A 21,407-nucleotide genomic window follows, 5' to 3' on the forward strand; every position below is an offset into this window, starting at 1 on the left:
TCAGGCCTAATCAATTCAATATTTCTACTGATCTTAGGATTACTAACAAACATCCTAACAATATGCCAATGATGACGAGACATCATCTGAGAAAGCACTTTTCAAGGTCATCACACACCAACAGTCCAAAAGGGACTTCGATACAGAATGATCCTATTTATCCTATCAGAAGGCCTATTTTTCACAAGCTTCTTCTGAGCCTTTTACCACTCAAGGCTTGCCCCTACTCCCGAACTAGGTGGGTGTTGACCACCAACAGGAATCCACCCCTTAAACCCCTTAGAAGTCCCACTCCTTAACACCTCCATACTGCTGGCCTCTGGCATATCCATCACCTGAGCCCACCACAGTCTCATAGAAGGAAACCGAAAACATATGCTCCAAGCCCTCTTCATCACAATCATACTTGGTCTCTATTTCACTCTACTACAAGCAGCAGAATACTACGAAGCCCCATTCACAATCTCAGATGGAATCTACGGGTCTACATTTTTTGTAGCCACAGGTTTCCACGGACTACATGTCATCATCGGATCCACTTTCCTCACTGTCTGTTTCTTACATCAAATAAAATTCCACTTCACATCAAACCACCATTTCGGTTTTGAAGCCACTGCCTGATACTGACATTTCGTAGATGTCGTATGACTATTTCTCTATGTATCTATCTATTGATGAGGTTCATAGTCCTTTTAGTATCAACAAGTACAACTGACTTCCAATCAGTTAGTTTCGGTACACCCCGAAAAAGAACAATAAATCTCCTATTAACACTATTAACAAATACAACACTGGCCCTATTACTCATACTTATCGCTTTCTGACTACCTCAACTAAACACATATGCAGAAAAAACAAGCCCCTATGAGTGTGGATTTGACCCCATAGGATCTGCCCGCTTACCCTTCTCCATAAAATTCTTCCTACTAGCAATCACCTTTCTCCTTTTCGACCTAGAAATCGCCCTTCTACTTCCCCTCCCCTGAGCAACCCAAACAAATAATCTAAACACAATATTTACCATAGCCCTATTCCTAATCTCCTTACTAGCAGCCAGCTTAGCCTACGAGTGGACTCAAAAAGGCTTAGAATGAGCCGAATATGGTACTTAGTTTAAAATAAAACAAGTGATTTCGACCCACTAGGCTGTGACTCAAACTCACAACTACCAAGTGTCCCTAGTCCATATAAACATCATAATAGCCTTCACCCTATCTCTCGTAGGTCTGCTAATATACCGATCCCACCTAATATCCGCACTACTCTGCATGGGAGGTATGTTATCACTGTTCGTCCTAGCAGCCCTCACAATCCTAAACTCACACTTCACCTTAGCCAGCATGATACCAATTATCCTCCTAGTATTCGCAGCCTGCGAAGCAGCCATTGGACTAGTCCTACTAGTCATAATCTCCAACACATACGGCACTGACTATGTACAAAACCTCAATCTCCTCCAATGCTAAAGTTTGTTATTCCTACTGTCATATTAATACCCCTGACCTGATTATCAAAAAGCAACTTTATCTGAATTAACCCCACAACTCAGAGCTTACTAAGCAGCTTTACAAGCTTCCTCCTCCTTAACCAACTCAACGACAACAGCCTTAATTATTCCCTAACATTCTTCTCTGACCCCCTCTCCACCTCACTCCTAATACTAACAATATGGCTTCTCCCCTTAATACTAATGGCAAGCCAATCCCATCTTCTCAAAGAACCACTCATTCGAAAAAAGCTTTATATTACAATACTAGTTATACTACAAGCACTTCTAATTTATAACGTTTACTGCCACAGAACTAATCTTATTCTACATTATATTTGAAGCCACATTAGTCCCCACCCTCATTATCATTACTCGCTGAGGTAACCAAACAGAAGGACTTAACGCAGGACTTTACTTCCTATTCTACACACTAATCGGATCTCTTCCTCTATTAATAGCATTAACATACTTGCAGAATACAATAAGAACCCTAAACTTCCTTTTATTACAACACTGAGCCCAACCACTATCCACATCCTGATCCAACACCCTCATATGACTAGCCTGCATAATAGCTTTCCTAGTAAAAATACCCCTCTACGGACTACACCTCTGACTACCCAAAGCACACGTAGAAGCCCCTATCGCAGGGGCTTCAATAGTCCTTGCAGCCGCATTACTAAAACTTGGGGACTACGGCATGTGACGAATTACACCAGTGCTCAATCCCCTGACAGAAAACATAGCCTACCCCTTCCTCATGCTTTCCTTGTGAGGAATAATCATAACTAGCTCTATCTGTTTACGCCAAACAGACCTAAAATCATTCATTGCATACTCCTCGGTTAGCCATACAGCACTCGTCATTGCAGCCGTCCTTATCCAAACACCCTGAAGTTACATAGGAGCCACCGCTCTAATAACCGCCCATGGCCTCACATCCTCTCTACTATTCTGCCTAGCAAACTCCAACTACGAACGAATTCATAGTCGAACCATAATCTCAGCACGAGGCCTACAAATTTTCCTCCCACTAAGAGCCACTTGACGACTACGAGCAAGCTTAACAAGTCTCACTCTACCCCCAACTATTAACCTACTCGGAGAACTACTCGTAGTCATGTCAGCCTTCTCATGATCAGACCTCACCATTATCCTAATAGGAACAAACACTGTACTTACCGCCCTATACTCCCTATATATTCTAATCACAACACAACGCGGCAAACACACACACCACATCAACAACCTCACCCCTTCCTTCACGCGAGAACACGCCCTAATAGCCCTACATATTGTACCCCTACTACTCCTATCACTAAATCCTAAAATCATCCTAGGTCCCCTTTATTGTAAATATAGTTTAATAAAAAGACTAATTTGTGGAACTAGTGACAGAAGACCAAAACTTCTTATTTACCGAAAAAGTATTGCAAGAACTGCTAACTCATGCCTCCACACTTAACAATGTGTCTTTTTCAAACTTTTAAAGAATAGTAGTTATCCACTGGTCTTAGGAACCAAACACTTGGTGCAACTCCAAATAAAAATAATAAATCTATTCACCTCCTCCGCCTTACTCACATTACTAATCTTAATCGCTCCCATCCTAGTATCCAACACAAAATTCTACAAAAGCAACCAATACCAACAAAAATATCATCCTGTGCCTTCATCACTAGCCTAATCCCAGCAATAATATATCTCCACACAAACCAAGAAGCACTTATTTCAAACTGACACTGAATCACCATCCAAACCCTCAAGCTAACACTTAGCTTTAAAATAGACTACTTCTCACTCATATTCATGCCTGTAGCACTATTTATCACATGATCTATTATAGAATTCTCAATATGATATATGCACTCTGACCCCTATATTAACCAATTCTTCACATACCTCCTCCTTTTCCTCATCACTATATTTATCCTCGTCACAGCTAACAATCTCTTTCAACTTTTCACTGGATGAGAAGGAGTAGGCATCATATCCTTCTTACTTATCGGCTGATGATTTGGACGGACAGACGCAAACATAGCTGCTCTCCAAGCAATCTTATACAATCACATTGGAGACATCGGTTTCCTCCTAGCAATGGCATGATTTCTAGCTAATATAAACACATGAGATTTACAACAAATCTTCATACGTAACCAGGACCCCTTAAATCTCCCCCTCATAGGACTCGTACTAGCTGCAGCTGGAAAATCAGCCCAATTCGGACTCCACCCGACTCCCTTCAGCAATAGAAGGCCCTACCCCAGTTTCAGCCCTACTCCACTCAAGCACAATAGTTGTAGCAGGAATTTTCCTATTTATCCGCTTCTACCCTCTAATAGAAAACAACAAACTCATCCAAACAATAACTCTTTCTCTAGGCGCCCTCACCACCTTATTCACAGCTATCTGTGCTCTTACACAAAATATCAAAAAAATTATTGCTGGGCTTCCCTGGTGGCACAGTGGTTGAGAGTCCGCCTGCCGATGCAGGGGACACAGGTTCGTGCCCCGGTCAGGGAAGATCCCACATGCCGCAGAGCGGCTGGGCCCGTGATCCATAGCCGCTGAGCCTGCGCGTCCGGAGCCTGTGCTCCGCAACGGGAGAGGCCACAACAGTGAGAGGCCCGTGTACCGGTAAAAAAAAAAAAAAAGAAAGAAAAAAAAATTATTGCCTTTTCCACCTCCAGCCAACTAGGCTTAATAATAGTAACAATTGGCCTCAACCAACCTTACTTAGCATTCTTACATATCTGTACACACGCTTTCTTGAAAGCTATACTATTCTTATGCTCCGGCTCCATCATCCATAATCTAAACAATGAACAAGATATTCGAAAAATAGGAGGACTATACAAAGTCCTTCCCTTCACCACAACTGCCCTTATCGTTGGCTGCCTTGCACTAACAGGAATACCATTCCTCGCTGGATTCTACTCTAAAGATCCCATTATTGAAGCCGCCACTTCGTCTTATACCAACGCCTGAGCCCTATTATTAACCCTAACTGCCACCTCCCTCACAGCTACCTACAGTACTCGCATTTTTTTCAGCTACTAGGACAACCTTGTTTCCCACCCTTCATCAATATTAATGAAAATAATCCCCTATTAATTACCCCATCAAACGCCTATTAATTGGAAGCATCTCTGCTGGTTTCATCCCATCCAATAATATTCCCCCAATAACCACTCCCCTAATAACCATACCCCTACACCTAAAATTAACTGCCCTCATAATAACAACCTTAGGCTTTATCCTCGCATTCGAAATCAACCTCAACACACAAAACTTAAAACATACCCACGCCTCAAACTCCACTAAATTCTCCACCCTGTTAGGATATTTCCCTACAATCGTACATCGCCTACCCCCTCACCTAAACCTATCAATAAGCCAACAACTATCAACCTCCCTACTAGAACTAACTTGACTAGAAATTATCCTACCAAAAACCACAGCCTTTATCCAACTGAAAGCCTCCACATTAACCTCAAACCAACAAGGTCTTATCAAGTTCTATTTTCTATCTTTCCTTATTACTATTACCCTTAGCTTAATCTTATTTAATTACCTCGAGTCATCTCCATGATAACTACAACACCAATAAATAATGATCAGCCTGTCACAATCACCAATCAAGTACCATAGCTGTATAAAGCAATACCCACAGCCTCCTCACTAAAAAACCCAGAGTCCCCTGTATCATAAATAACCCAATCCCCTAATCCATTAAACTCAAATACAATCTCTACTTTCTCACTCTCTAAAACATACAACACTACCAAAAACTCTACCACTAACCCTAGAAGAAATGTCCGTAACGCAGCTTTATTAGAAACCCAAACCTCAGGATACCGCTCAGTAGCCATAGCTGCCGTATAACCAAACACAACTAACGTTCCCCTTAAATAAATCAAAAACACCATTAGACCTAAAAAAGAACCACCAAAATTTAAAACAATACCACATCCAACACCACCACCCACAATCAACCCTAAACCCCCATAAATAGGTGAAGGCTTTGAAGACACCCCCACAAAACTAATTACAAAAATAATGCTTATAATAAAAACAATGTATGTCATCATTATTCTCACATGGACTCCAACCATGACCAATGACATGGAAAATCATCGTTGTTATTCAACTATAAGAACACTAATGATCAACAGTCGAAAAACACACCCGCTAATAAAAATCATCAATAATACATTCATCGACCTTCCCACCCCATCAAACATCTCCGAATGATGAAACTTTGGCTCTCTACTTGGCCTCTGCCTAATCATACAAATCCTCACAGGTCTATTCCTAGCAATACACTACACACCAGACACAACTGCCGCCTTTTCATCCGTCACACATATCTGTCGAGATGTCAACCACGGCTGAATCATTCGATACCTACACGCAAACGGAGCTTCTATGTTCTTCACCTGCCTTTACGCACACATAGGACGTGGCCTATACTACAGCTCCTACGCCTTCCAAGATTGTGTAGGTCACAATAGAGATCTCAGGTTTTGGCCACTATTTCTCAATTTTTTTTTTTTTTTTTTTTGCAGTACGTGGGCCTCTCACTGCTGTGGCCCCTCCTGCTGCAGAGCACAGGCTCCGGATGCACAGGCTCAGCGGCCATGGCTCACGGGCCCAGCTGCTCCATGGCATGTGGGATCCTCCCGGACCGGGGCACGAACCCGCGTCCCCTGCATCAGCAGGCGGACTCTCAACCACTGCGCCACCAGGGAAGCCCCAGTGTATTTTTTATTTCAGATATTGTCGTTTTTATGGCTAGAAGTTTGACTTGGGTCTCTTTGATTGGGTTGGCCAAAAAGTTCATTTGGGTTTTTCTGTAAGATGGCTCTAGTAGCACTTAGATGTTTTTGCCTTCATTTGGAGTTTTGTTAGATTGTATTGTGACAGCTGTCATATCAGCATGCATTTAAAAAAAACTTACTGATGTGGAGTTTGCATCTCCTCACAATTAGGACACCTAAGGGGACGGGAGGAACTCCCAAGTGACTGGGTAGGACGGGGGGGGAGGGGGACAGAGGGGGAGGAGAAGTGGAGGCGGGACAGGACCAGCATCCCTGAGGGGCGGCTGCGGGAGGGGCCCACTCACAGGGGATCAATGGGGACAGGGAGAGACCCTTGGGGGATCAGAGGATCAGAAGGGAACGCAGCCAGCATTTCCCCTGCCCACTCAGGCCCCGGGGAGCCTGCTGAGGTCCCGGGCCTGATCCTCCGCACTCCAAGGCCCCCTCCAGGCATGCTGAGCCTAAGCCCTGCGCCTGCCCCGCCCACTCAGGGCCTTTTCTGGCTGCGAGGGTCCTGAGCCTAAGCCCCGCCCCCCACAGCCAAGGCTTTTTTTTTTTTGCTGTTGCGGTTGTTTTACCTTGTTGTACTTATTTGTTTGTTTTGGCTATGCTGGGTCTTAGTTGCAGCACACAGGGTGTTCGTTGCAGCATACAGGATTTTTACTTGTGGCAATGTGGACTCTTAGTTGCAGCATGCATGTGGGATCTAGCTCCCCAACCAGACATCAAACCCGGGAGCACAGAGTCTTACCCACTGGACCACCAGGGAAGTCCCTGTTTTACCTTGTTGTTGTTGTTTCATTTATATTTTTATTTTTTCTAATATATTTTTTATTTTTCTAATTTTATTTGTTATTGTTCAGCTCTTTTGTTTGTTTGTTTGCAAGATCTTGGTTCCCAGGCCGGGGTTCAGGCCTGAGCTCCTGTGGTGGGAGCACCGAGTCCAAACCGCTGGACTAACAGAGAACTCAGGCTCCAGGGAATATTAAGGGGAGTGAGGTCTCCCAGAGATCCTCATCTTGGCACCAAGACCCGGCTCTACCCAACTGCCTGCAAACTCCACTGCTGGACACCTCAGGCCAAAGAGCTAGTAAGACAGGAACACAGCCCCACCCATCAAAAAAAAAAATGAGATGACAAAAAAATATGTTACAGGTGAAGGAGCAAGGTAAAAACCTACAAGACCAAATAAATGAATATGAAATAGGCAACCTACCTGAAAAAGACTTCAGAGTAATGATAATAAAGATGACCCAAAACGTCAGAAATAAAATGAGGCACAGATTGAGAAAATACAAGAAATGTTTAACAAAGACCTAGAAGAACTAAAGAACAGTGATGAACAACACAACTGAAATGGAAAATACCCTAGAAGGAATCAACAGAATAACTGAAGCAGAAGAACAATCAGTGAGCTGGAAGACAGAATGGTGGAAATAACTGCTGAGGATCAGAATAAAGAAAAAAGAATGAAAAGAATTGAGGACAGTCTCAGAGACCTCTGGGACAACATTAAACGCACTATCATTCAAATGACAGGGGTCCCAGAAGAAAAAGAAAAAGAGAAAGGATCTGAGAAAATATTTGAACAGATTATAGTCGAAAACTTCCTTAACATGGGAAAGGAAATCGCCACCCAAGTCCAGGAAGCAGAGTCCCATACAGGATAAACCCTAGGAGAAACACACCAAGACACATATTAATCAAACTAACAAAAATTAAATTCAAAGAGAAACTACTAAAAGCAGCAAGGGAAAGGCAACAAATAATGTACAAGGGAATCTCTATAAGGTTATCAGCTGATTTTTTCAGCAGAAACTGCAGGCCAGAAGGGAGTGGCAGGATATATTTAAAATAATGAAAGGGAAAAACCTATAACCAAGATTACTTTACCCAGCAAGGATCTCATTCAGATTCAATGGAGAAATCAAAAGTTTTACAGACAAGCAAAAGCTAATAAGAGAATTCAGCACCACCAAACCACCTTTACTACAAATGCTAAAGGAACTTCTCTAGGCAGGAAACACAAGAGAAAACAAAGACCCACAAAAACACACCCAAAACAATTAAGAAAATCGTAATAGGAATATACATATTGATAATTACCTTGAATGTAAATGGATTAAATGCTCCATCCAAAAGACACAGATTGGCTGAATGAATACAAAAAGAAGACACATATATATGCTGTCTACAACAGACCCACTTCAGACCTAGGGACACATACAGACTGAAAGGGGATAGAAAAAAGATAATTCCATGCAAATGGAAATCAAAAGAAAGCTGGAGTAGCAATACTCATATCAGATAAAATAGACTTTATAATAAAGACTGTGACAAGAGATAAGGGAGAACGCTATATTATCATCAAGGGTTCAGTCCAAGAAGAAGATGTAACAATCTTAAGTATTTATACACACAGCATAGGTGCACCTCAATACGTAAGGCAAATGCTAACATCCATAAAAGGGGAAATCAACAGTAACACAATAATAGTGGGGGCCTTCAACACCCCACTAACACCAATGGACAGATCATTCAAACAGAAAATAAGGAAACACAAGCTTTAAATGACACAATACACCAGATAGATTTAATTGATATTTATAGGACATTCAACCAGAAAGCAGCAGAATACACTTTCTTCTCAAGTGCATATGGAAAGACAACCCTCAAAATGGGAGAAAATGTTTGCAAATGAAGCAACAAAGGATTAATCTCCAAACTATACAAACAGCTCATGCAGCTCAATATCAAAAAAAACAACCCAATCAAAAACATGAGCAGAAGACCTAAATAGACATTTCTCCAGAGATGACATACAGATGGCCACGAGGCACATGAAAAGATGCTCAACATCACTAGAGAAATGCAAATCACAACTATAATGTGATATCACCTCACACTGGTCAGAATGGGCATCATAAAAAAGATCTACAAAGAATAAATGCTGGAGAGGGCGTGGAGAAAAGGGAACCCTCTTGTACTGTTGCTGGGAATGTAAACTGATACAGCCACTATGGAAAACAGTATGGAGGTTCCTTACAAACTAAAAACAGAACTACCATATGACCCAGCAATCCCACTACTGGGCATATACCCTGAGAAAACCATAATTCAAAAAGACACATGCACCCCAATGTTCACTGCAGCACTATTTACAATAGCCAGGACATGGAAACAACCTAAATGTCCATCAACAGATGAATGGATAAAGAAGATGTGGTATATATATACAATGGAATATTACTCAGCCATAAAAAGGAACGAAACTGGGTCATTTGTAGAGATGTGGATGGCCCTAGAGTCTGTCATACAGAGTGAAGTCAGAAAGAGAAAAACAAATATTGCACATTAATGGATATATGTGGAATCTAGAAAAATGGTACAGGTGAGCCTAATTCCAGGGCAGGAACAGAGACACAGACATAGAGAATGAATGTGTGGATGTGGGGGTCGGGGTGGGATGGGGAAGGGGAGGGGAGGATGAATTGGGAGATTAAGTTTGACATAAAAACACTATACCATGTGTAAAATAGCTAGTGGGAACCTGTGATATAGCACAGGGAGCTCAGCTTGGTGCTCCGTGATGACCCAGGTGGGCAGGATGGGGGAGGGTGGGAGGGAGGTCCAAGAGGGAGGGGATCTATGTATACATACAGCTGATTCACTTCGTTGTACAGCAGAAACTAACACAACATTGTAAAGCAATTATACTCCAATAAAAAAACATCAAAATTGGTGAATTTTTGTGTAGCCATTTTAATATTGAAGACAGAAGGAAAAAAAGCAACATTTTTGGTATATTATGCTTTATTATAGGTAAAAACACAACTGAAATGCAAAAAGAGATTTGTGCAGTGTATGGAGAAAGTGCTGTGACTGGTCGAACGTGTCAGAAGTGGTTTTCAAAGTTTTGTGCTGGAGATTTCTCACTGGACAATGCTCAAGGTTGGGTAGACCAGCTGAAGTTGGCAGCGATCAAATCGAGACATTAATTGAGAACAATCAACGTTATACCACGCAGGAGATAGCCGACATACTCAAAATATCCAAATCAAGTGCTGAAATTCATCTGCAACAGCTTGGTTATGTTAATTGCTTTGATGTTTGGGTTCCACATAAGTGGAAAAAACTTCTTGACTGTATTTCCACATGCAATTCTCTACTTAAATGTAATAAAAATGTTCCATTTTTAAAACAAATTTGTGATGAGCGATGAAAAGTGGATACTGTACTCTTGGAAGAGACCGTGGGGCAAGCAACACGAACCACCACCAACCACATCAAAGGCCAGTCTTCATCCAAAGAAGGTGATGTTGTGTATGTGGTGGGATTGGAAGGGAGCCCTCCATTATGAGCTCCTTCCGGAAAAACCAAACGATTAATTCCAACAAGTACTGCTCCCAATTAGACCAACTGAAAGCAGCATTCACCAAAGTGTCCAGAATTAGCCAACAAAACGCATAATCTTCCATCAGGATAACGCAAGACAGCACATTTCTTTGATGATCAGGCAAAACCTGTTACAGCTTGGCTGGGAAGTTCTTTTTTTTTTTCTTTTTTTTTTTTTTAAATATTTATTTATGGGACTTCCCTGGCGGTGCAGTGGCTAAGAATCCACCTGCCAATGCAGGGGACATGGGTTCAAGCCCCGGTCCAGGAAGATCCCACATGCCGCAGAGCAACTAAGCCTGTGTGCCACAACTACTGAGCCTGCACTCTAGAGCCCACGAACCACGACTGAGGCTCACGTGCCTAGAGCCTGTGCTCTGCAACGAGAGAAGCCACTGCAATGAGAAGCCCATGCACTGCAATGAAGAGAAGCCCCCATTCACAACTAGAGAAAGCCTGCGCGCAGCAACGAAGACCCAACGCAGCCAAAAATAAATTAATTTAAAAAATATATTTATTTATTTGGCTGCACCAGGTCTCAGTTGCAGCATGCATGTGGGATCTAGTTCCCTGACCTGGGATCGAACCTGGGCCCCCTGCAATGGGAGCACTGTATCTTAACCACTGAACTACCAGGGAAATTCCGGCTGAGAAGTTCTGATTCATCCTCTGTATTCACCAGACATTGCACCTTTGGATTTCCATGTTTTGGTCTTTACAAAATTCTCTTAATGGAAAAAATTTCAGTTCCCTGTAAGACTGTAAAAGCCACCTGGAACAGTTCTTTGCTTAAAAAGATAAGACGTTTTGGGAAGGTGGACTTATGAAGTGGCCTGAAAAGTGGCAGAAGGTAGTGGAACAAAACGGTGAATACATTTTTCAATAAAGTTCTTGGTGAAAATGAAAAACGTATCTTTTACTTAAAACCCAAAGGCACTTGGCCAACCCAATCTTTCATATTTCTACTTAACATGTTCGGTCTTTCCTCTAGCTTTCTGAATGTGCAGAATACAGTTATAACTGTTCATTTTCCTTGTCTACTAGTTATAACATCTGTGTCTGTTCTGGGTCAGTTTCAAACAATTGATTTTCTCCTCATTATGGGTTATATTTTCTTCTTTGCATGGTTGGTTAATTTTTTTTTATTGAATGCTAGATATTATGAAATGTAACTTGTTCAATGGTAGGTTTTTTTGTACTCCTGTAAGTATATTTATAAACATAAATTAGTATTTATAAATATAAGTATTCTTGAGATTTGTATTGGGACACAGTAAAGTTACTTGGAAACAATTTTATCCTTTCAGGTCTTGCTTTTAAGACTGTTAGTAGAGAGGAGAACAGCAGTTAGTCTAGCACTAATTACTGCTCACCACTGTAGCAAAATAGCAGTATTTCTAAGTACTTTATCCAACGCCCCATGAATTATGAGGTTTTTCAGTACAGCTGGTGGAAACAGTCACTATTCCCAGTCTTGAGTGAGTTCTGTTCCTTCAAATCCTTACAGGTATTTGTTTTCTCTAGCCTCAGGTAGTTTCTCAAGGAGGTCCCTCTGCAGTTCTCTAGGGTTCTTTCTCTGGTATGGCACTCTGCCTTGCACTCTGGCCCCATTTGGCTTCCCCAGGATCTATGAACTATTTCCTCAATTCAGAGAGGTCTCTGGATTCTGTCTGTGTTTCCCTCCCCTGCAAAGCAGTCTGAAAACTCTCTCAGGCAGTAGATGGGGCAATCATCAGGCTCATTTTGTTTGTTCCCCTCTTTCAGGGACCACTGCCCTTTGTAGTCTTGTGGCCAATATTTTCAGAGACATTTTTTCCCACATATTTTATCTGGTTTTAGTTGTTGTTGTTTTTTAGTTATATCAGATGGGAGGGGACATTTAGCCCTTGTTACTCCAAGTGGAAGTTCACAGCAGTAAAAAATAATTAACTACAGCCATATATATGCTAACAGGAATGAATCTCAAGAACATGTAAGTCACTAAGTTATAGAAGAATACATATAGTATAAATAATTCTATTTAAATGAAGTTCAGAAACATGAAGATAAAAGCAAGTTAATAAAAAACTGAAGCTTAAAGATAGTTGGGCTTCCCTGGTGGCGCAGTGGTTGAGAATCTGTCTGCTAATGCAGGGGACACGGGTTCGTGTCTGGAAGGATCCCACATGCCGTAGAGCAACTGGGCCCGTGAGCCACGACTACTGAGCCTGCACGTCTGGAGCCTGTGCTCCGCAACAAGAGAGGCCACGATAGTGAGAGGCCCGCGCAATGTGATGAAGACTGGCCCCCACTTGCCACAACTAGAGAAAGCCCTCACACAAAAATGAAGACCCAACACAGCAAAGATAAATAAATAAATAACTAAACTCTTACCCCCAACATCTTGGGGAAAAAAAAATGTAACCTATTTAAAAAAAAAAAAAAGATAGTGGTTACCTCTGGGAGTGAGGATACACATAATTTTTTAAATGTTTATTACATATCTGCAGAGACCCATGGACTTGATTATGTAAGTAAAAAGTGCCTAAAATGGCTTCCAAACAGTTTGATGCCACCCCAGGGTACTAAGCTTTTTGAAAGAACTTAGAATAAATCTCATGGAACAACTCATCTATTCTTCTATCCATATTTTTCACACTGTACAATGATCTCCCTTAAGTTATGAAGTCAGTATAGTAGGACAACATCAGCACTTTTTTTTGCGGTACGCGGGCCTTTCACTGTTGTGGCCTCTCCCGTTGCGGAGCACAGGCTCCGGACGCGCAGGCTCAGCAGCTATGGCTCACGGGCCCAGCTGCTCTGCGGCATGTGGGATCTTCCCGGACTGGGGCACGAACCCGTGTCCCCTGCATTGGCAGGCGGACTCTCAACCACTGCGCCACCAGGGAAGCCCAACCTTTTTTTTAAATAGAAAAAATGGTATCGAAGTATATGGCTTATAGTAGAAGTTAAGTATTGCTTTGTGAAATGTTTTAGCAAAAAATACACATGTGTGTACAGGGTCATATATCATGATACAAAACTTCTTACTACAGGCTGTCATTTTAAATGTTTGGAATTTTTCATTGTAAACTATCTGTAATTTATGCACACACCCATCTCAAGATGTAGATTTTCTAATACTTTACTGGACTAGATCATATAAACAACTGTTACCTGAAGCAGATACTTGATAACATTTTTTATACTGATTGTGAGAAAGTATTTCTGCTATTGTTTAGACATTCAGAAAAACATGATACAGGATTAAGAGCATGGCCTCTGGAGCCAAATTACCTAGGCTTAAATCATGGCTTTGCCACTTACTAACTGCATAGCTTGGAGCAAGTACTTGACCCCTCTATGCCTCAATTTTCTCATCTATAAAATGGACAAATATTAACAAACACCTACTTAATAGGGTTATTTTGAGTTAGATGAGTTACTACCTATAAAGTGCCTAACAGTCCTTGGAACACAACAGGAACACAAATATTACCTTCAGTTTACCTGAAGTTGTAAGTATACCACTAATAATATGGTATCTGTTGTAACCACTAAATAAGACAGTTTAGTACCTTCATATGACTGTCTACTTTACAAAAAGTGAATTGGCAGAAGAGGGAATGAGTGAAACTGGAGCACAGGAAATTAGTAACTAAAGGGAATACTATGAAGTGTGACAGGAAACCCTGCATGGAGCACGGTGGATGCTGTCTGCATGGAGCACGGTGAATGAATGCTGTCTGCATGGAGCACGGTGAATGAATGCTGTCTGCATGGAGCACGGTGAATGAATGCTGTCTGCATGGAGCACGGTGGATGAATGCTGTCTGCATGGAGCACGGTGAATGAATGCTGTCTGCATGGAGCACGGTGAATGAATGCTGTCTGCATGGAGCACGGTGAATGAATGCTGTCTGCATGGAGCACGGTGGATGCTGTCTGCATGGAGCACGGTGAATGAATGCTGTCTGCATGGAGCACGGTGAATGAATGCTGTCTGCATGGAGCACGGTGGATGCTGTCTGCATGGAGCACGGTGGATGAATGCTGTCTGCATGGAGCACGGTGGATGCTGTCTGCATGGAGCACGGTGGATGAATGCTGTCTGCATGGAGCACGGTGAATGGATGCTGTCTGCATGGAGCACGGTGGATGAATGCTGTCTGCATGGAGCACGGTGAATGAATGCTGTCTGCATGGAGCACGGTGGATGAATGCTGTCTGCATGGAGCAGGACTGACTTTGACTGACTTGTCACAGGTATCACATTCACAGACTTAAGATACACATTTTTTAAAAATTACTTTAACAAATGGTTTTAAAATGAGTGTAAGTTTAATTGTCAGCATGTTTTCTTGAGATTTGATAAAATACAGTTATCACTATTATCACTTTTAGACAAAATGCAGATACAGCAGATCTATCATTTTACAGCCTCAAAATAAAGTGGTCAGAAAGGTGAGACTGTTCTGAAGGCTGACACCATCAAGGTGGTATCAATGGGAATGAATGGTGAGAGAGTGTATATAAAGGTTATTAGAAGGTTCTGGGAAGACTGTCTCCATACCGAGATAATTTTACTGGCAAAATCTATCTGATGTAACTATCTTGGATCCCTAGAGTCTATTCAAAGGCTGGCAACTCCCAGGGGAAGACTTAAAATATGGTTAATTTCATTCAATTTGGGCACTTAACTTGGCAGTGGCTACCCATCCCTCACTCCTCCTTCCTGCCTCAGGAAGGTGTGCACAAATACCTGTTTTGTGCTCAGGGATTAATTTATACAGCTGAATGAGGATACGGAGAGGTCAATGCCACTGAAAGAGGAGTTTGTTATTCACAGTCCCCCAGGAAATGAGAGGCACAGCACATCGTGAAGGCCCACATGAAACCTGTCACATGCAGGAACAAGGAAGCAGAGAGAGAACTGGGACAGTGTCTTTACTGTTAAGATAGTGGGCAGGAAGGGAAAACACACATTCTATCATGTGTGGTTTGGGAGGTCTGTGATATGACTTTCACGTGCCCATGAGAGCTAACGTGCAGAGAAGATGTAAGGAATTACAGGGCCATTACTTTGGCCCTGTAATTAATGGATGCCAAGTAGACAAACATAATAAAGTCTGAGAACACACAATTTCAGCAGCTCCAGGAGCAGCCTGCGGGAGCAAGGTGGGCAACAAGGACCCTGCCCTTCAAATAATGGGGATCTGTATTCCGATCGCTGATAGCTACTTCCAGTCATGGCGGCAGAGGCAGAGGCAGAGTCAGGCAGCCATCGCTGCAAGGCTCATACTGTTGTTAGCACTTCCCCCCTCCAGCAGGAGCAACTTCGAGGGGATTTAAAGTGCCAGCACCTCCCCTGCTTCCATTTTTCTCTCTTCGCCCTTTTGGGGGCCACACATTTAAGGACTAGACCATTATAAATGGCAACTGAATATACGGAGGAATTTAGAAGGTCACTATGCATGCCCAGGAAAAGGTGTAGGCTTATAAAGACCTTAAGGTTCCTCAGGCTGATCCCTGGCACAAAAACAGCCTACAATAACAGCAACAACAGAATGACCAAAAAAGCAAATCCTGGGGAAGGGGGAGAATCTGAGAGTTCCAGCGTTTTCCACACAAAAAAGTCACAAGGCATACAAAGAAACAGGAATGTATGCCCATTCAAAGGAAAAAAGTAAACCAACAGAAACCATCCCTGAAAAAGATCAGATGGCAAAACAACTGTCTTAAAGATGCTAAAAGAACTAAAAGATGTGGAGAACATTAAGAAAACAACGTTTGGGGCTTCCCTGGTGGCGCAGTGGTTGAGAATCTGCCTGCTAATGCAGGGGACATGGGTTCGAGCCCTGGTCTGGGAAGATCCCACATGCCGCGGAGCAACTAGGCCCGTGAGCCACAGCTACTGAGCCTGCGCGTCTGGAGCCTGTGCTCCGCAACAAGAGAGGCCACAACAGTGAGAGGCCCGTGCAGCGCTATGAAGAGTGGCCCCTGCTTGCCACAACTAGAGAAAGCCCTTGCACAGAAACGAAGACCCAACACAGCCAAAAATAAAAGTAAATAAATTAAAAGAAGGCTCAACATTTAAAAAAAAAAAAGAAAGAAAGAAAAGAAAACAATGTTTGAACAAAATGGAGATATCAGCAGAGATGAGGTACACCTTCAAGTGGCCCAACATACGCACTGCAGGAGTCCCAGAAGAAAAGAAGAAGGGAGAATTATTAGTGTGTGCAATGCTGAGCTGAGGAAGTCTGAGAACACAGCAAACTTACCCACAGATTACTAAGAGGCTTCATTTTAGTCCTGTATTTCAAGAGTCAGAATCAGGCAAATATTAGAATCCAGTGTCTCCTGAGAAATTTGAAGTGTACAACCGATTCCTGATCCAAGCTGCCCCACAATCCTGTCTAGAAGAGTTGAAGGACAAAGAAAAATATGTGTGTGTCCTATTATACATTCATATATACCCATATACGTGTGTATCCTTCATACAGACAGGAATATCTGAATTTTTATTTATTAGTACTAAACACTTTCCACAGCTGCATTTGTGGATGGAGAAAGGTTTTCAATTTGCAACTTGAAATCTGTTAGCTAATTATTTAGAAGTAACACATGAAAACCAAAAAAAAAAAAAGTTGACTTCGTTCAAATGAAAGAATTCCAAAGAGCAATTTAAGAAACCTGCCTACTTTTGTGGCTGTAAAAAGCAATTAAATTTCAATCTGTATTTCAATATGAATTGGGCCCTAAAAGTTTATTTTTAAAGCTGATAATCATTTACCAAGGCACTGCCTTGCACTAGCACTATTCTCGATGATGGGAATCCAAGTCACTGTCCTCTTGGCGCTTACATTCTAGTGAGGCAGGGAGAAAACAAACAATAGGAATAAAATATATTTTGGATTACGGTAAGAGACGCTCAACGGAGGGACATGAATTGCAAATGTTAGCAATCATACACTGTTTCACATACATTATTAGAGTGAGTTCACGAGAGCATCACAAGTGGGAAAAATTAAAATCTGTTTATATATAATAAACATTACTAAACTCTAACTGAACTTTAGTTGTAATACAGTAAATGTTTTTAAACTTAAGTCACTACTTCATCATATCTCTAGCATCTTTAAAATTTTTTCTAAGTGGGCCTGTGAAACTGCTGTAAGATTTTCAAGTCCAAAAGAGTTGGGAAGGGCATTCCCTGGCAGTCCGCTGGTTACGAGGACCCCATGCTTTCACTGCCCGGGGGCCGGTTCAAGATCTGGTTGGGGAACTAAGATCCTGAAAGCAGCCTGGCGCAGCCAAAAAAGAAAAAAAAAGGAGACAAGAAGAGCTGGGAAGTGCTGTGCTACACTGCTATTAAACTGATGCTAAGCCTCATGTGGCTGCTACTGCAGCTCAGTGGTTCTCTGCGGAGGGTGCGCTGGCATCTAATGGGTAGGGGCCAGGGATGCTGGTAAATACCGTACGATTTAGAAAATCACCCTCCACAGCAAAGAACTCCCCGGCCCCAAAGTCACCAGCGCTAGGGCTGAGACCCTGCTCTCGGCAGAAAGACGCACAGGAGGCAGCTGAGTGTGGCAACGTGGCGAGCCCTCTATCCGAGGGGCACCGCTTAGTGCCCTGAGAGCAGAACCAGCAGCGCGTGCGGGTGGAGGGCGGAGAGAAGCAGCAGGTGGCTCGTACCTGGGCCTTGAGGGGCAGGCAAGGATGCGGAAGGGGGCGTGCGCGAAGGGGGACAGCACGCGCGAAGGCTGCACGTCAAGGAGCTGCGTCAGCAGGGAGGAGCGGGCTACCCTGCGTTGCCGTGAACAACTCCACAAAACCAACGCGACCCTCCCGCAAGAGGCAACCTTAGGCCAAGCACGTTTCAAACGCACACAAGCCTACTTCCACGTGTCAGGTTTACGACCCGCCGCTCCTCCCTGTCCACACCACGCACACAGTGTCTCCTGGCCAAGGCCGCCCCGGGGCCGCGCGGGGGGGAGGGGCGCGGGGGCCTCCCGACTGACCCGGCGGAACAGCCCGGGCGGTCCGCGTGGTCTCCCGCCCCGGACGGCGCCTGCCCTCCCGCCTTCGAAAACTCTACCCTGTTATTTTACAACTAAGACACGGGGGTGAAATCCACCTTCCTGAAGCGCGGCTCGACGCGCACGAGCCCCCGGCCCGCCCCGCCCCCTCTGCCCGGCCGAGACGCCTCAGCCCCCGCGGCTGCCCTGAGGGGACGGGAGGCGGCAGCCCCTCCGCCTCACCCCCGCCAGCCGGGGCTGACCCTCCTCAGCTCCCTCCCGCCCCGGCCCCGCTGACTACAGCCGCTGCCTCCAGGCTGCGCCGGGAAACCCGAAGAGGCAGAAACCCGAACACAGGAGCACGGAGGCTGCTCTGGTTACTCACCAACGCGCCCCACTCGCCTCCGCCGCCGCCTCCCCTCGCCGGCCCGGACAGCTGACTGTGTCTGCGCGTGCGCACACCGTCCCACCAGGCCGGAAGCGTGGGCGGGGGCCACACCCGCGCATGCGCAGTAACCAGCAGAACCGGGGCGTGGGCGGGGTGGCTGGCTCCGCGCACGCGTACACCGCCCAGTCGGGCGCTTCCGGCAGGCGGTTGGCTCCCGCGTTAGTCGCTGGGCCGCCTCCTCGTGCTGGGAGGCGCCGGACTCAGCAGGTGCTTCAGATGGAGGCAATAAAGGTACTTGAGGTTTTAACTAGATTCCCTTCAGGTCCAACGCATACCAATGGACCTGCCCTTTTGCACTCGATACGCTTGTACGTTTCACAGACATTAAGGCTCTGTCTGCTCCGTCTCATCGAGAAATTCGGACATTAACCTGAAGTTTTATAGTAAAGATAGCATTAGAAAAAACCTTTAAAACCCTGCGCTCGACTTCCTCCGCGGTGTGCTCTCCCTTCCCAAACCTGACGTGGTTAAGGTGAGACCAGCACCTGCACCTGTCACGCTGGGGGTTGCTGTGAAGAGGGCGAGATGCACCTGAACCGAAGACGCACGCGCAGTCTCCGCGCTGAAATAAGACCAGCTACTAATCCGGCAAATAGTCTCATTATGAAGCCACTACAATTTCTATGGAAATGACCCAAACGTAGGATGGTGTTTGGTCAGCTCACTGGCTCAGTCTTTCAGAGCCTCCAGGGAGGAGTGCGCTCGCAGGCCGGCTCTAAGGCACCCAACACAGCACCTGCACACGGAAAGGAAGGCTCCCTTCCACCCTGGCAGTTACCAATTATAAGTGATGTACTTACTTTCCATTCTCCAAGGCTATCTATCTGTATTATGTTCCTACCTTCCTTTCCTTCATTTTCCTTACCAATTCTATGATCTTGTTAAGTTAAATTCTGCTGAATAGCTTTACATCCTTTCGGTATAAGGAAAGGATATAAACGAAAAAACAGGTTTACAACTTTGGCAGTACCATAATTTCCATTTTAAATACTGTTTCCAGGCTTATAGCAATCCATGCTTTTTTCTTTGATTGCTTTGATGACAACTCCACTAAGCCAGGTATTTCAAAACCAGCTGTAACTTATTAGCAAAGGAGCAGGAAAGAAAACATACACAAGCTAAAAGTAAGCAACAACATGAACCGAGAAACAATAACCAACCTTTATGGCAGTATATTTTTTACAGAGGTAGTGTTCCATACATAGGAAACTGCCTTGGCTTAACAGAAAGGCTTACGTTAAAGCAAATTATTTTTGGTTTGAAACAGATCTATTTTAAGCTTTCAAAGTTTCAGTTGCTTTCATATCATGTGACACGATAGTTATCTGCATGTAATGTGTATTACTATGTTGTTTTTATCATTAAAGTGACCATAATTGTCAGGAAGTTCAAATAGTTACACCTCCACCAATACTGCTGACTACTCAGACAGCATGTCACAGTGATACATGCAGATCAGAAGTTTCCAGAGGAAAACTTTGCAATGTAATTTAACGTTTTTTGCAAATCATAAAAAACTTAAAATATTAAGAGGCAATTTTATCATCATTGAAATAAAGGGGAAATTACAGGAATTCCCTGGCGGTCCAGTGGTTAGGACTCCACGCTTTCACTGCTGAGGGCCAGGGTTCAGTCCCTGGTTGGGGAACTGAGATCCCACAAGCCGTGAGGTAAGTTAAGTAAGTAAATAAATGGGAAATTACTTGTCCAGTAAACTGGACTTGACAGGCAAGTTCAAATCAACCTTAATTCAGGAATTACTCCTTTTGTGTATTCAGAAGTGATTTTTGTTCGTCATGCTACTCTTCAGAAACGGGGCATAAAAGAAATGGAGATTACTCTGGAAAGACCTCTTAAGATAGAGATGGAGCAAGACTCGGTTTTCCTCTTTAAAAATAACTAGTATAACCTATACTTACAAGAACACAGATTCAGGTTTTTCTTCCTTTTTTTAGTGGTTTATTACCAAATTACTCAAATTAACCTAAATATGTTGCAAAGGATAGTCCCTAGAAGTCTAGTCCCATAAAGTGCTTTGTGAAGAGGCCACTACGTAAGTAAAGTCGGATTAAGATCTTCCTCTAGAGCCTCCCAACGTGCACTTGTACAGTAAAGCATTTAACTTCACACAGTAAAGAAACTAGTTGTATTTCTCCAATTACTTGGTAACAGCTACGTTATAAAGAATTAGTGGTGCATGAAACTTATTTTGGGAATCACTATTAGGACTTTTTGTTGTGGGAATAATACGAGCA

At 43.5% G+C, this 21,407-nt stretch overlaps 1 protein-coding gene and 1 pseudogene across 2 annotated transcripts in view; one reads left to right on the forward strand and one right to left on the reverse strand.

Moving 5' to 3' along the window:
* EEF1AKMT1 (EEF1A lysine methyltransferase 1) overlaps positions 1–19,167 on the reverse strand; it is a 36,260-nt gene extending 17,093 nt beyond the window's left edge. Inside the window, exon 1 of one of the 2 annotated variants that reach the window (XM_060079584.1) lies at positions 19,090–19,167. The gene's annotated coding sequence lies outside the window, so the exon portion shown is untranslated. Of the gene's footprint in view, positions 1–17,476; positions 17,495–19,089 lie in introns of those variants that run through there. The other variant, XM_060079583.1, reaches the window with a different exon arrangement.
* Positions 638–5,081, forward strand: LOC132477785 (NADH-ubiquinone oxidoreductase chain 5-like; annotated as a pseudogene).
* Positions 19,168–21,407: the final 2,240 nt, after the last annotated feature.

This window comes from Mesoplodon densirostris, chromosome 17 (assembly GCF_025265405.1).
Source record: "Mesoplodon densirostris isolate mMesDen1 chromosome 17, mMesDen1 primary haplotype, whole genome shotgun sequence".
Classification (NCBI taxonomy): domain Eukaryota; kingdom Metazoa; phylum Chordata; class Mammalia; order Artiodactyla; family Ziphiidae; genus Mesoplodon; species Mesoplodon densirostris.